General features: G+C 43.7%; 1 long non-coding RNA gene across 1 annotated transcript; it reads left to right on the top strand.

Annotated features, from left to right (window-relative positions):
• The first annotated feature begins 5686 nt into the window (after window positions 1-5686).
• Window positions 5687-6859, top strand: LOC126996576 (uncharacterized). Its single transcript, XR_007751265.1, has 2 exons — window positions 5687-5833; window positions 6667-6859. It is a non-coding gene; the product is annotated as an uncharacterized LOC126996576 (long non-coding RNA).
• Window positions 6860-15544: the final 8685 nt, after the last annotated feature.

Here is a 15544-nt window from a genome sequence, read left to right as displayed (position 1 = left end):
GATTCAGCTCGGTGGGACGACCTGAGGATATACTTTTTCGATTTCCCATGGAATGATTACTGCTTCCTGGAGAGAGACCCCTTTGTGTGTGCCCAGCGCATCACAGTGGTGATTGTCTCTGGAATGGAGGCACACATTCCACGTACTTTCTCTACTCCTCATGCTAAAAAGCCTTGGTCTTATCACGCTTGTTCTTGTGCTATTAAAGATAGAGAGGCAGCTCACAAAAGATACCAGAGCCTTCGCACTCCTGCTAACCATGATCTTTACATTTCTATCCGGAATCGTGCCAAATCTACGACTTACCAAAAGCTTTTTCATCCAGAGGAAATGTCATAACCTTGCTTTTTCTAATTCTTCCAGAGACTTCTGGCACCTGGCCACAAATATCTCCTCCAATTTTACTTCTTCATCTTTCCCTTCTCTCCTTAACCCTGACGGCAGCACCGCCGTCTCATCTATCTCTAAGGCTGAACACTTATCTCAAACTTTCTGTAAAAACTCCACTCTGGACGATTCTGGGCATATTCCTCCTACTCATCCCCCCTCTGACTCCTTTATGCCTGTTATAAAGATTCTTAAGAATGATGTTTTCTATGCCCTCTGTGGGCTTAACTCTCAGAAGGCTTATGGACCTGATGGAGTGCCTCCTATTGTCCTTAAAAACTGTGCCTCCGTGCTGACACCCTGCCTGGTCAAACTCTCTCGTCTCTGCCTATAAACATCTACCTTTCCTTCCTGCTGGAAGTACGCCTTCATACAGTCTGTGCCTAAGAAGGGTGACCGTTCCAATCCCTCAAACTACCGCCCAATAGTTTTACTTTTATGTCTATCTAAAGTTTTTTAATCAATCCTTAACCGGAAGATTCAAATACACCTTTCCACTTCTGACCTTCTATCTGATCACCAGTATGGGTTCCGCAAGGTGCGTTCTACTGGCGATCTTCTTACTCTCTTAACTGACTCTTGGTTATCCTCTCTTAGCCGTTTCGGTGAAACTTTCTCAGTTGCGCTAGACATATCGAAAGCTTTCAATAGAGTCCGGCACAACTCTTTGCATTCTAAACTGCCCTCTTACGGTTTATATCCCTCTCCCTGTTCCTTTATCTCCAGTTTCCTTTCCGGCCGTTCTATCTCTGCTGTGGTAGACGGTCACTGTCACTGTCACGGCTCTGTTCTATCACCCACTCTCTTCCTGTTATTCATGAATGATCTTCTTTCCATAACAAAGTGTCCTATCCACTCATACGCTGACGACTCCACTCTGCATTATTCAGCTTCTTTCAACAGAAGACCCTCTCAACATGAATTACAAGACTCCAGACTGGTGGCTACAGAACGTTTAACCTCAGACCTTGCTATCATTTTTGATTGGGGCAAAAGGAACCTAGTGTCCTTCAATGCCTCAAAAAAACAATTTCCCCACCTATCAACCCGACACAATCTTCCAAACACCTATCCCCTATTCTTCAACAACACTTAGCTGTCACCTTCTTCAACACTAAACTTCCTCGGTCTATCCTTAACTCAAAATCTTAACTGGAAACTTCACATCTCCTCTCTCACTAAATCAGCTTCCTCGAGGTTGGGCGTTCTGTTTCGTCTCCGCCAATTCTTCTTCCCCGCACAGTTGCTATCCATATACGGGGGCCTTGTCCGCCCTCGTATGGAGTATGTATCTCACGTGTGTGTGGGGGGGGGGGGGGGGGCGGGGGCGCTCCACTCACACAGCTCTCTTGGACAGAGTGTAAGGCTCTTCGTCTCATCAGCTCTCCTCCTCTTACTGATAGTCTTCTCCCTCCCTTCCGCCGCCATGTTGCCTCTCTATCTTTATCGATATCTTCACGCTGACTGCTCTTCTGAACTTTCTAACTGCATGCCTCCCCCTTTCCCGCGGCCTCGTCACACTCGACTTTCTACTCAAGCTCATCCCTTAACTATCCAAATTCCTTACGCACGAGTTAACCACAATCTTCACTCTTTCATCCCTCGCGCAGGTAAACTCTGGAACAATCTTCCTTCATCTGTATTTCCTCCTGCCTACGACTTCAACTCTTTCAAGAGGAGGGTATCAGGACACCTCTCCTACTGAAGTTGACCGCTCTTTTGGCCACTCCTCTGAGCGCTTTTTGTGGGAGCAGCGAGTAGCGGGATTTTTTTTTTTCATTATTGTTTCCTTTTTTTTGCCCTTGAGCTGCTACGTCTGCTGTAGAAAAAAAAAGAGGTTACCCCTACTTCCGTTACTAGGTTTCTAATGATGTGGATTTACTTGTCACAAGATTAACACGACAAATACAAATACAGGGTAACAAAATGATAAAGTACGAGAAGAAGCACGGCAACTCTTTTTTACTTTTACCAACCCTTTGATTCATGAATGGTTGCTTACTTATGAATGGTGGCTTACGTGTTCGGAACAAAAAGTGTGAAATGATGTTCGGGAGTCATGCTGGTAACCCATCATAAGAGCCATTATCATGAAAGTCCGGTTGAAGCGTTTAGCGTAGCATATACTGGCGATGGATGTAAGTGGAAAGTGAATACTGAGACGAATGAAAAATTGAACACTAACGTATAACCATATCGCCGCGTGACTCGCTTAACCGAAGTAGCAGCAGCCGTACCGACGGTGGTGGACAGGCTAGGCGTTGTTAGTGACTGGTGGTGGTGGTAGTATAAGTAGCAGCTGTCTTACAAGAGGTAGTTGTGGTCGTATTAGCAATAACTATTTGTTATTGATGTGGTTTTGATACTTATATGCTTAGTCCCACTGTTTTCCTACTATGATTACTGTTGCTGCTCCTCCGCCTCCTCCTACTACTATTATCACTACCAATTATTTCTTCGACTCCAATTTTCATTATTTCCATGACTATTTTCAACTACCATTCCTACTATATTTGCGATCGTTACGTATATTAATGATAGTTGTATTACTTCCGATGTTACTATTATTACTCTCGATACTACTACTATTACTACTATTTCCACGTCTAATTGCGACTACTACTATCACTACTCCAATGACAAAGATATTTAAAACTAGTGATTTTAAAAGCCGCTCAGCATGCGAGTGATGGGACTAAGGACGTATACGAGACACCTTCCGGTATGCAGGCCACGGCACCCGACCTTGACCCGGCAGCCCCACAACGGCGTAATCGAGGTACCGGTGTAAGGAGTCCGACCCTCCGCTTCCACACCGTCTTACTTAATTAACTTTTTCACTCGCTAGTCTTGTATATTACACAAAGCCTTACACCTCTTCCCGGGATAGATATATGCGGGTCTTTTTGCTTTAGATGTTGTTATTATTATTATTATTATTTCATTATTCTTCCTTTGCATGGCTTCCTCTCATATTGTGAGTCCGAGATGACGATGCCAACTGATATATTAATTATACTACTAGTATTACTACTGTTGCTGCTCCTACCGCTACTACCACAACTACTATAAAAAAATACTACTGTTGCTGCTACTACTACTACTACTACTACTACTACTACTACTACTACTACTACTACTACATATGATAATAATAAGATTAAGAAAAATAATGATTATAATAATAATAATATAATTAATAATAACACTGATGATGATACCTAACTAAAAAAGATAACTGATGCCTTTCCATTAAGAACAGCCATTATAAGGGTGTCCCACGAGTTATGGTAAATACTTTGAGAGATGATATATCAGGTAATTCTAAGTGAAAATTACTCTATACACATATGCTCGTTTTTGCTTTATTATGCGAGAAATTGAGTGTTTAGGTGTGGCGGTTTGTGTGCTGGCGGGGGCTGCGGGGCCATGTTGTGTAGGGAGCAACAGCTGACTGACTGCCCGGGCGTGATGCCGCCAATCTGTAGCCTAGTGATAAACATTTGCATTTATTACAACATGGGGCTGCATTATCAACAAATAACACTTACTGAGTGACCAAATAAATTACTGTGCGGGATAATCAAAGAAAAAAATACTCCGAACTTAACAATGGAACAGTTAGAAAAAACGCTTTATGCAGACATGGCAACTCACAGCAAGGAATGCCGACAGTCTGTTGAGGCGCGCGTAAACGTCGCACTGAGAAGTGTTTCCTGACTACACTTTATCGAAATAACCTCTGGAAAATGCCCTTTACCTTCACTAATATTGAATACTCAGACATGATGTTCATCTACGGATTCTGTAACGGTAGCTCCTGGGCTGCCGCACGAAACTCTGAACAAAATATCCTGACAGAAGACATCCTGACAGCAGAGTATTTTGCCGAGTTTTCCAGCACCTAAGAGATTTTGGAACTTTCCCGGGAGTGCTTGCAACAGCTGAGCGTGCAGAAGGGGCACAGGAAGGTAGGGGTGTTGTTCAAGCAGCATGAAGCCCGAGCATAAGCACACGGAGGCTTTCATCGCGTCTGGGAGTTACACGCATGTCAGCTTGGCGCACGCTGAGGAGAGAAGGCTTTCACCCGTACCATTTACACAAAACACAACACCTAAAACCAGAAGACCATGAAAAGAGACTGAATTTTTGTCACTGGCTCCTTCAACACCAACACCACAGCAACCACATTCTGTACACAGACGAGGCAACATTTACACGCCACGGAGTAACAAACACTCACAATGATCACTGGTGGGCAAAGGAAAATCCACACCAAACTGTTGAAAGCAACTTCCAGCATCGCTTCTCCGTAAACGTTTGGTGTGGCATTGATGACCTACTTCTTGGACCTTTCATTTCGAGGGGCGCCTAACAGGGACGTCTACCATGACTTTTTGAGAGATGAGCTTCCTCTCCTTCTGACAGAAGTTCCACTACACATTTATGAACATTTCATACTACAACAGGATGGTGCACCACCACACTCCAGTAAACGAGTCAAGGAATACCTCAACCAGCTATTTCCTGAGAGGTGGATTGGTCGAGGAGGCCCTCAGCAATGGCCAGCGAGATCCCCTGACCTAACACCACTGGATTTCTACTTATGGGGTCACATGAAGTCTTTGGTGTACAAGAATAAACCGCATTCAAGAGAACAGCTAATTCAGCGGATCCAGGAAGTGACACAGGAAATAAAGAACAACAGACCAATGCTGAGGAGGGTGACGACATCGGTCCTGGATCGAGCAAGGAAGTGTATTGAGTGTGAAGGCTCTCACTTTGAACACTTGTTGTAAGGTGAGTTATCACACTGGCGTTTAAACACTACACTGTGTCAACTGTCACAGCCCCACAGTGAGCGCAGTGAGTTGCCATGTCTGCATAAAGCGTTTTTTCTAACTGTTCCATTGTTAAGTTCGGAGTATTTTTTTCTTTGATTATCCCGCACAGTAATTTATTTGGTCACTCAGTAAGTGTTATTTGTTGATAATGCAGCCCCATGTTGTAATAAATGCAAATGTTTATCACTAGGCTACAGATTGGCGGCATCACGCCCGGGCAGTCAGTCAGCTGTTGCTCCCTACAACATGGCACATGCAGCCCCCGGCAGCACACAAACCGCCACACCTAAACACTCAATTTCTCGCATAATAAAGCAAAAACGAGCATATGTGTATAGAGTAATTTTCACTTAGAATTACCTGATATATCATCTCTCAAAGTATTTACCATAACTCGTGGGACACTACATCACTGTACTAGCGTCTTAACAATCCAAATACTGAACAGACGCTCTTCGGTGTCCTCGCTCCACACCGCGGGGTCTCGCCATCAGCCTCGGAGCATTCAAGGGAAAGGTTTGCTCGGCCGATAGTTCGCCGTTTCTCCTCAAACCAACGCAGGACACAACCAGAGGAAGATCACCTCGGCGCTGCAGTTTCAGGTGGGCTCCAGGGTTCACGACTGTCTGTGGTACTAGTGATGAAGTGTTGAACATCGGACGGGTATGAGGAGTTGGTAGGCTGTTTGGTGATGCTGGTTACAAGATTTGAAGTTGATGGATGTTGATTAAAGGCTCAATATGGAAGGGGTCACTTAGTCTTAAGGTCCAGTATTCTGAGTAAGTGTGAAATGTCCTTGTATTGAATGTTGGGCATTGTCTCTTGTTCCAGATTAAAATTTAGGTCCACTATGCTTAGTAAATGTGAAATGTCCCAGTTTTAAATGTTGGGTCTCGTCTCGTTACAGTAAATTTAAACCTTAAAATTAAATAAAATTAAGGAAGTTTCTCTGAGGTTCATATTTGATACATTATAGGTTTTTATAGGGTTCGCTAACCTTGCCAGTATTCTTAATAAATGTGAAATGTCCGTGTTTTCAGTGTTGGGTCTTGTCTCGTTCAAGTTACAATAAGAAAGTGTATCCTTTAAGATATTAAATTTAGGATAATGTAAGATGATACAGTAAGCTTAACCTTAAGACTAAGTGGTTTGTCTTTATTCAATTTGGTTGTGTCCACGTTCCTCCAATGTGTGATCTTCGACTTAACCTTTGTGATCCAGTTGGCCTCAATGAAGTGTCCACGTTTCACCTTGGGGTAGTTTTGATATCACCGTTGTGGTTCAGATGGCCGCCGTTTACTTATTTCGTAAACACCCAAAGCTCGCCAGGTGCATTATCGGTGGCAGACATTCTAGACTCTGGGGCTCACCAGTTTCCTTGAAATTGACTTCACCAGTTTCCTTGAAACTGACTTTTTGTTTTCTTTCTTTCCAGATTGTTACTGCCCGCGGCGAGGTGCTGCGAGGTGCTTCTGGTCTACTCCAGCAGATGCGGGTTACTCAGATGCTTAAATAGCCACATTAAATCGTTCGTCTCCTTCCAAGCACTCAAAAGCCTCGGTCACGTTAGCGGGGTGTCACCGCCGGTGTTGGACATTGTCCTCTTGCCCAAAGGAAAGCTTCACTCAGCCGATTGTATCCTTTACAACCCATACCATTCACGGGTGAGCTCCAGGGTTCATGACCGTGATCGGTTTAACACTCGGAGAGATGTGGTTCGTAGAGTATGTATGATGCCTGGTACTAAATTCTTATAATTTTAGGGTAAGGTATACGAAGTTTTATTAGAATTTAAGGTGCAGTATGTAAGGTACAGCATCATAATTTTAGGGTAAGGTATACGAAGTTTTATTAGAATTTAAGGTGCAGTATGTAAGTTACAGCATCAGTTTGCTAACATAGGTTTTAAGTGTTGATTAGGGTTTTAAGTGTTGATTAGGGTATGTTCATATTAAACCAATTAATTACAGAAGGTAAAATTGATGTTCAGAGTGTCTTTCGGTAGACTTGCTTGTACTTTTAATCTTTTATGCATAGACTTGCTTGTACTTTTAAAATTTGCGCTTGCTTTAAGTCATCAGGCGCCCCTGGACCTCGCCAGTTACCCAGACTGAGTGTATTTTTTGTTTACCGACATCCTCACTTAGCAGTGACAACGATCAATGGTAAAAATTAAGATGGACTGCAGGAGTGTTGTGAATTTCTGCTTTTCACATGGCATAAAGTACTTCTATTTGTATATTATGGTAGTAAAACCTGCAGTTTGGTAATAAAATTTTCGCGTGAAAAATAAGTTTTATATGTATACCCTGGTAAAAAAAAATCTTAGATATTCTGGTAATTTAAAACCATCATGACGAAGCAGACTTAGTTGATTCACACCCAGTAGATTCGCATGGTGTGAAGTATCTATATATTTTCTGGTAATGGTACAATTCACATGGTGATATATATTTATTTTCTGGTAATGGAACATCTCCCTTTTAAAAATATGCCCTATTTTCTGGTAATGGAACCTCAAGCTTTTATATGCCCTATTGTCGGTAGATTTGAGAACCGTACAAATTTGCCCTTGGATGTATTAAATTCATCTACACGGAGCGCTGATGTCAGCAGCGAGCACAAAGGTGTGTTGGGGTCCGTCCACACGGTTTAACACTGTCGGACAAACTGTTACTATATCATAAGGCGAAGCAGGATGACGTCATAGGCGTTGAAATGAGGGAAGTTGATATGGCAACAGTGGTACCAGATGAAGTTGTATACCATAATTTCTACTCCGTTCACTAGGCAAAGACCGGCAGACAATGTTCGAAGCTGATGTCCGCTGGCAACTCACGGGTATCTAAGTCAGTGTTAGTATGGGCTCGAGAGACAGGTGACAGACGTACGGCCAGCCATGTTGACAGGGCAGGTGAGATCTAATCAACTGACAGCCTCAGTTCATCCGGTAAATAAGTAACTTTGTTCATCCTGTGCCTGGCAAAATCGTATACTTCCAAGCCTCTGTCCCACCAGGCAGTGTCCGAAGTTCCGATACTACGTACGGACATGGGCAGTGTCCGGTACACCTCTTGGTGCTCGCTTCTGACGTCATCAGCGAGCCTTTCCGCTTTCCATTGTTAACTGGTAAGTGTTTGTCCGACGGACATTGTTCAACCGTGTGGACGCACCCTTAGGGTGCGTCCACATATTAGACCTCTTCCTTACTTCTAACCCTTCTACTTACTCTGTCAAAGTGTTCTCTCCATTGGGCTCCTCCGATAACAACCTTATTTCTGTATCCTGTCCTATCGCTCCTGTGCACCCTCTGGACCCACCGAAGAGGCGTTGCTTCTGTATTTTGATTCAGCTCGGTGGGACGACCTGAGGATATACTTTTTCGATTTCCCATGGAATGATTACTGCTTCCTGGAGAGAGACCCCTTTGTGTGTGCCCAGCGCATCACAGTGGTGATTGTCTCTGGAATGGAGGCACACATTCCACGTACTTTCTCTACTCCTCATGCTAAAAAGCCTTGGTTTTATCACGCTTGTTCTTGTGCTATTAAAGATAGAGAGGCAGCTCACAAAAGGTACCAGAGCCTTCGCACTCCTGCTAACCATGATCTTTACATTTCTGTCCGGAATCGTGCCAAATCTACGACTTACCAAAAGCTTTTTCATCCAGAGGAAATGTCATAACCTTGCTTTTTCTAATTCTTCCAGAGACTTCTGGCACCTGGCCACAAATATCTCCTCCAATTTTACTTCTTCATCTTTCCCTCCTCTCCTTAACCCTGACGGCAGCACCGCCGTCTCATCTATCTCTAAGGCTGAACACTTATCTCAAACTTTCTGTAAAAACTCCACTCTGGACGATTCTGGGCATATTCCTCCTACTCATCCCCCCTCTGACTCCTTTATGCCTGTTATAAAGATTCTTAAGAATGATGTTTTCTATGCCCTCTGTGGGCTTAACTCTCAGAAGGCTTATGGACCTGATGGAGTGCCTCCTATTGTCCTTAAAAACTGTGCCTCCGTGCTGACACCCTGCCTGGTCAAACTCTCTCGTCTCTGCCTATAAACATCTACCTTTCCTTCCTGCTGGAAGTACGCCTTCATACAGTCTGTGCCTAAGAAGGGTGACCGTTCCAATCCCTCAAACTACCGCCCAATAGTTTTACTTTCATGTCTATCTAAAGTTTTTGAATCAATCCTTAACCGGAAGATTCAAATACACCTTTCCACTTCTGACCTTCTATCTGATCACCAGTATGGGTTCCGCAAGGTGCGTTCTACTGGCGATCTTCTTACTCTCTTAACTGACTCTTGGTTATCCTCTCTTAGCCGTTTCGGTGAAACTTTCTCAGTTGCGCTAGACATATCGAAAGCTTTCAATAGAGTCCGGCACAACTCTTTGCATTCTAAACTGCCCTCTTACGGTTTATATCCCTCTCCCTGTTCCTTTATCTCCAGTTTCCTTTCCGGCCGTTCTATCTCTGCTGTGGTAGACGGCCACTGTCACTGTCACGGCTCTGTTCTATCACCCACTCTCTTCCTGTTATTCATGAATGATCTTTCCATAACAAAGTGTCCTATCCACTCATACGCTGACGACTCCACTCTGCATTATTCAGCTTCTTTCAACAGAAGACCCTCTCAACATGAATTACAAGACTCCAGACTGGTGGCTACAGAACGTTTAACCTCAGACCTTGCTATCATTTTTGATTGGGGCAAAAGGAACCTAGTGTCCTTCAATGCCTCAAAAAAACAATTTCCCCACCTATCAACCCGACACAATCTTCCAAACACCTATCCCCTATTCTTCAACAACACTTAGCTGTCACCTTCTTCAACACTAAACTTCCTCGGTCTATCCTTAACTCAAAATCTTAACTGGAAACTTCACATCTCTTCTCTCACTAAATCAGCTTCCTCGAGGTTGGGCGTTCTGTTTCGTCTCCGCCAATTCTTCTTCCCCGCACAGTTGCTATCCATATACGGGGGCCTTGTCCGCCCTCGTATGGAGTATGCATCTCACGTGTGTGTGTGTGGGGCGGGGGGGGGGGCGCTCCACTCACACAGCTCTCTTGGACAGAGTGTAAGGCTCTTCGTCTCATCAGCTCTCCTCCTCTTACTGATAGTCTTCTCCCTCCCTTCCGCCGCCATGTTGCCTCTCTATCTTTATCGATATCTTCACGCTGACTGCTCTTCTGAACTTTCTAACTGCATGCCTCCCCCTTTCCCGCGGCCTCGTCACACTCGACTTTCTACTCAAGCTCATCCCTTTACTATCCAAATTCCTTACGCACGAGTTAACCAGAATCTTCACTCTTTCATCCCTCGCGCAGGTAAACTCTGGAACAATCTTCCTTCATCTGTATTTCCTCCTGCCTACGACTTCAACTCTTTCAAGAGGAGGGTATCAGGACACCTCTCCTACTGAAGTTGACCGCTCTTTTGGCCACTCCTCTGAGCGCTTTTTGTGGGAGCAACGAGTAGCGGGATTTTTTTTTCCATTATTGTTTCCTTTTTTTCCCCTTGAGCTGTTACGTCTGCTGTAGAAAAAAAAAAAAAGGTTACCCCTACTTCCGTTACTCGGTTTCTAATGATGTGGATTTACTTGTCACAAGATTAACACGACAAATACAAATACAGGGTAACAAAATGATAAAGTACGAGAAGAAGCACGGCAACTCTTTTTTACTTTTACCAACCCTTTGATTCATGAATGGTGGCCTACTTATGAATGGTGGCTTACGTGTTCGGAACAAAAAGTGTGAAATGATGTTCGGGAGTCATGCTGGTAACCCATCATAAGAGCCATTACCATGAAAGTCCGGTTGAAGCGTTTAGCGTAGCATATACTGGCGATGGATGTAAGTGGAAAGTGAATACTGAGACGAATGAAAAATTGAACACTAACGTGGAACCATATCGCCGCGTGACTCGCTTAACCGAAGTAGCAGCAGCCGTACCGACGGTGGTGGACAGGCTAGGCGTTGTTAGTGACTGGTGGTGGTGGTAGTATAAGTAGCAGCTGTCTTACAAGAGGTAGTTGTGGTCGTATTAGCAGTAACTATTTGTTATTGATGTGGTTTTGATACTTATATGCGTAGTCCCACTGTTTTCCTACTATGATTACTGTTGCTGCTCCTCCGCCTCCTCCTACTACTATTATCACTACCAATTATTTCATCGACTCCAATTTTCATTATTTCCACGACTATTTTCAACTACCATTCCTACTATATTTGCGATCATTACTTATATTAATGATAGTTGTATTACTTCCGATGTTACTATTATTACTCTCGATACTACTACTATTACTACTATTTCCACGTCTAATTGCGACTACTACTATCACTACTCCAATGACAAAGATATTTAAAACTAGTGATTTTAAAAGCCGCTCAGCATGCGAGTGATGGGACGTATACGAGACACCTTCCGGTATGCAGGCCACGGCACCCGACCTTGACCCGGCAGCCCCACAACGGCGTAATCGAGGTACCGGTGTAAGGAGTCCGACCCTCCGCCTCCACACCGTCTTACTTAATTAACTTTTTCACTCGCTAGTCTTGTACATTACACAAAGCCTTACACCTCTTCCCGGGATAGATATATGCGAGTCTTTTTGCTTTAGATGTTTTTATTATTATTATTATTTTTTTCATTATTCTTCCTTTGCATGGCTTCCTCTCATATTGTGAGTCCGAGATGACGATGCCAACAGATATATTAATTATACTAGTATTACTACTGTTGCTGCTCCTACCGCTACTACCACAACTACTATGAAAAAAATACTACTGCTGCTGCTACTACTACTACTACTACTACATATGATAATAATAAGATTAAGAAAAATAATGATGATTATAATAATAATAATATAATTAATAATAACACTGATGATGATACCTAACTAATAAAGATAACTGATGCCTTTCCGTTAAGAACAGCCATTATACATCACTGTACTAGCGTCTTAACAATCCAAATACTGAACAGCCGCTCTTCGGTGTCCTCGCTCCACACCGCGGGGTCTCGCCATCAGCCTCGGAGCATTCAAGGGAAAGGTTTGCTCGGCCGATAGTTCGCCGTTTCTCCTCAAACCAACGCAGGACACAACCAGAGGAAGATCACCTCGGCGCTGCAGCTTCAGGTGGGCTCCAGTGTTTACGACTGTCTGTTGTACTAGTGATGAAGTGTTGAACATCGGACGGGTATAAGGAGTTGGTAGGCTGCCTGGTGATGCTGGTTTCAAGATTTGAGGTTGATGGATGTTGATTAAAGGCTTAATATGGAAGGGGTCACTTAGTCTTAAGGTCCAGTATTCTTAGTAAGTGTGAAATGTCCTTGTATTGAATGTTGGGCATTGTCTCTTGTTCCAAATTAAAATTTAGGTCCACTATGCTTAGTAAATGTGAAATGTCCCAGTTTTAAATGTTGGGTCTCGTCTCGTTACAGTAAATTTAAGCCTTAAAATTAAATAAAATTAAGGAAGTTTCTCTGAGGTTCATATTTGATACATAATAGGTTTTTATAGGGTTCGCCAACCATTATTCTTAATAAATGTGAAATGTCCGTGTTTTCAGTGTTGGGTCTTGTCTCGTTCAAAGTTACAGTAAGATTTAAAATTAGGATTCTAGGTTAACTTTACCATTTCCTGTAAATGTGGTTGTTTTCGTCCTTTAGACTAATTTAGACAAGTGTATCCTTTAAGATATTAAATTTAGGATAATGTAAGATGATACAGTAAGCTTAACCTTAAGACTAAGTGGCTTGTCTTTATTCACTTTATTCAATTTGGTTGTGTCCACGTTCCTCCAATGTGTGATCTTCGACTTGACCTTTGTGATCCAGTTGGCCTCCATGAAGTGTCCACGTTTCACCTTGGGGTAGTTTTGACATCACCGTTGTGGTTCAGATGGCCGCCGTTCTCACTTATTTCGTGAACACCCAAAGCTCGCCAGGCGCATTATCGGTGGCAGACTTTTAAGACTCTGGAGCTCACCAGTTTCCTTGAAATTGACCTCACCAGTTTCAAGGGAAACTGACTTTTCGTTTTCTTTCTTTCCAGATTGTTACTGCCCGCGGCGAGGTGCTGCTCGTTGCTTCTGGTCTACTCCAGCAGATGCGGGTTACTCGGATGCTTAAACAGCCACATTAAATCGCTCGTCTCCGTCCAAACACTTAAGCCTTAGTCACGTTAGCGGGGTGTCACCGCCCGTGTCTGACTTTTTCCTCTTACCCAAAGGAAAGCTTCACTCAAGCCGATCGTATCCCTTACAACCCATACCATTCACGGGTGAGCTCCAGGGTTCATGAGTGATCGGTTTAACACTCGGAGAGCTGTGGTTCGTTGAGTATGTATGATGCCTGGTGCTAAATTCTTATAATTTTAGATTAAGGTATAGTGGTTCGTTGAGTATGTATGATGCCTGGAACTTAGAATTTAAGGTGCAGTATGTAAAATACAGCATCCGTTTGCTACCATCGGTTTTTAAGTTGATTAGGCTAAATTCATATTAAACCAATTACAGAAGGTAAAACTGATTTTCAGCGTGCCTTGCGGTAGACTTGCTTGTACTTTTAAAATTTACGCTAGTTTTAAATAAGCCTTTTACGGTAGTTTTTGGATCGTATTTTAAGTTATCAGGAGCTTTGAAGGCAGACGTCCTCTCCAGTTACCCAGACTGAGGGTATTTTTGTTTACAGGTATCTCTAGACATCCTCACTTCGCAGCAGCAACAACGATCAGTGGTGAGTGTTGTGAATTTATTTGCTTTTCACATGGCATAAAGTACCTTTATTTGTATATTATGGTAGTAAAACCTGTATTCTGGTAATAAAAGTTTCGCGTGAAAAATACCTTTTTTATATGTATACCCTGGTAAAAAAAAATATCTTTAAAACTATAATGACGAAGCAGACTTGGTTCATTCACATGGTGTTAAGTATATATATATTTTCTGGTAATGTACATTCACATGGTGTTAAGTATATATATTTTCTGGTAATGGAACATCTTCCTTTTTATATTCCCTAGTGTCAGATTTGAGTACAGTACACTTGCCCTTGTATGGACATCAATGTTGCTCCGTTCCTAATGACATGGAGTTAAAGATCCGTCCACACAGGGCGCTGATGACTTCAGCAGCGAGCACCAAGGTGCATTAGGGAGGGTCCCTCCACACGAACACTAAGGCGAAGCAGGATGACTTCATTAGCGTTGAAATGAGGGAAGTTGATACAGCAACAAACCGTGGTACCAGATTAAGTTTTATACCATAGTTTCTACTCCGTTCACCAGGCAAAGACCGGCAGGCAATGTTCGAAGCTGACTGCTGTCAACACACGGGTATCGTTCACCTGGCAAAGACCGGCAGACAATGTTCGAAGACGATGTCCGCTGGCAACACACAGGTATCGTTAGTATGGAGACAACTGACAGACGTATGGCTAGCCATGTTGACAGGGCAGGTGAAACCTAAACAACTGACAGCCTCAGTTCATCCGGTAAACAAGTAACACTTCATTCTGTGCCTGGCAATATCAGGCTTCCACGCCTCTCTCCCGCCGGACAGTGTCCGAAGTTCCGACACTACGAACACGAGCAGTGTACGTTAAGTTCAGGCTCGTCCACACGATCGAGCAGTGCCCTCGAGCACAGGCGAGCGGTCTGCCCTTTGACGGGCTTACCGCTTGAGCCCGCTGAAAAAGTCGCTTGTTCCCCCTGAAAACCTAGTAGCACAAGCAAGTTTTTCGCTTCTGCCACTAGGTTTTCAGCGGGCACAAGCGAGTTTTTCGCGTGTGCTACTAGGTTTTCAGCGGGCACAAGCGAGTTTTTCGCTTGTGCTACTAGGTTTTCAGCGGGCACAAGCGAGTTTTTCGCTTGTGCTACTAGGTTTTCAGCGGGCACAAGCGAGTTTTTCGCTTGTGCTACTAGGTTTTCAGCGGGCACAAGCGAGTTTTTCGCGTGTGCTACTAGGTTTTCAGCGGGCACATGCGAGTTTTTCGCGTGTGCTACTAGGTTTTCAGCGGGCACATGCGAGTTTTTCGCGTGTGCTACTAGGTTTTCAGCGGGCACATGCGAGTTTTCGCGTGCTACTAGGTTTTCAGCGGGCACATGCGAGTTTTTAGCGTGTGCTACGAGGTTTTCAGCGGGCACATGCGAGTTTTCGCGTGTGCTACTAGGTTTCAGCGGGCACAAGCGAGTTTTTCGCTTGTGCTACTAGGTTTTCAGCGGGCACAAGCGAGTTTTCGCGTGCTACTAGGTTTTCAGCGGCACATGCGAGTTTTCGCTTGTGCTACTAGGG

Source organism: Eriocheir sinensis, chromosome 10 (assembly GCF_024679095.1).
Source record: "Eriocheir sinensis breed Jianghai 21 chromosome 10, ASM2467909v1, whole genome shotgun sequence".
NCBI classification, from domain to species: Eukaryota; Metazoa; Arthropoda; class Malacostraca; order Decapoda; family Varunidae; genus Eriocheir; species Eriocheir sinensis.
This window is presented reverse-complemented; position numbering and strand designations above follow the sequence as displayed.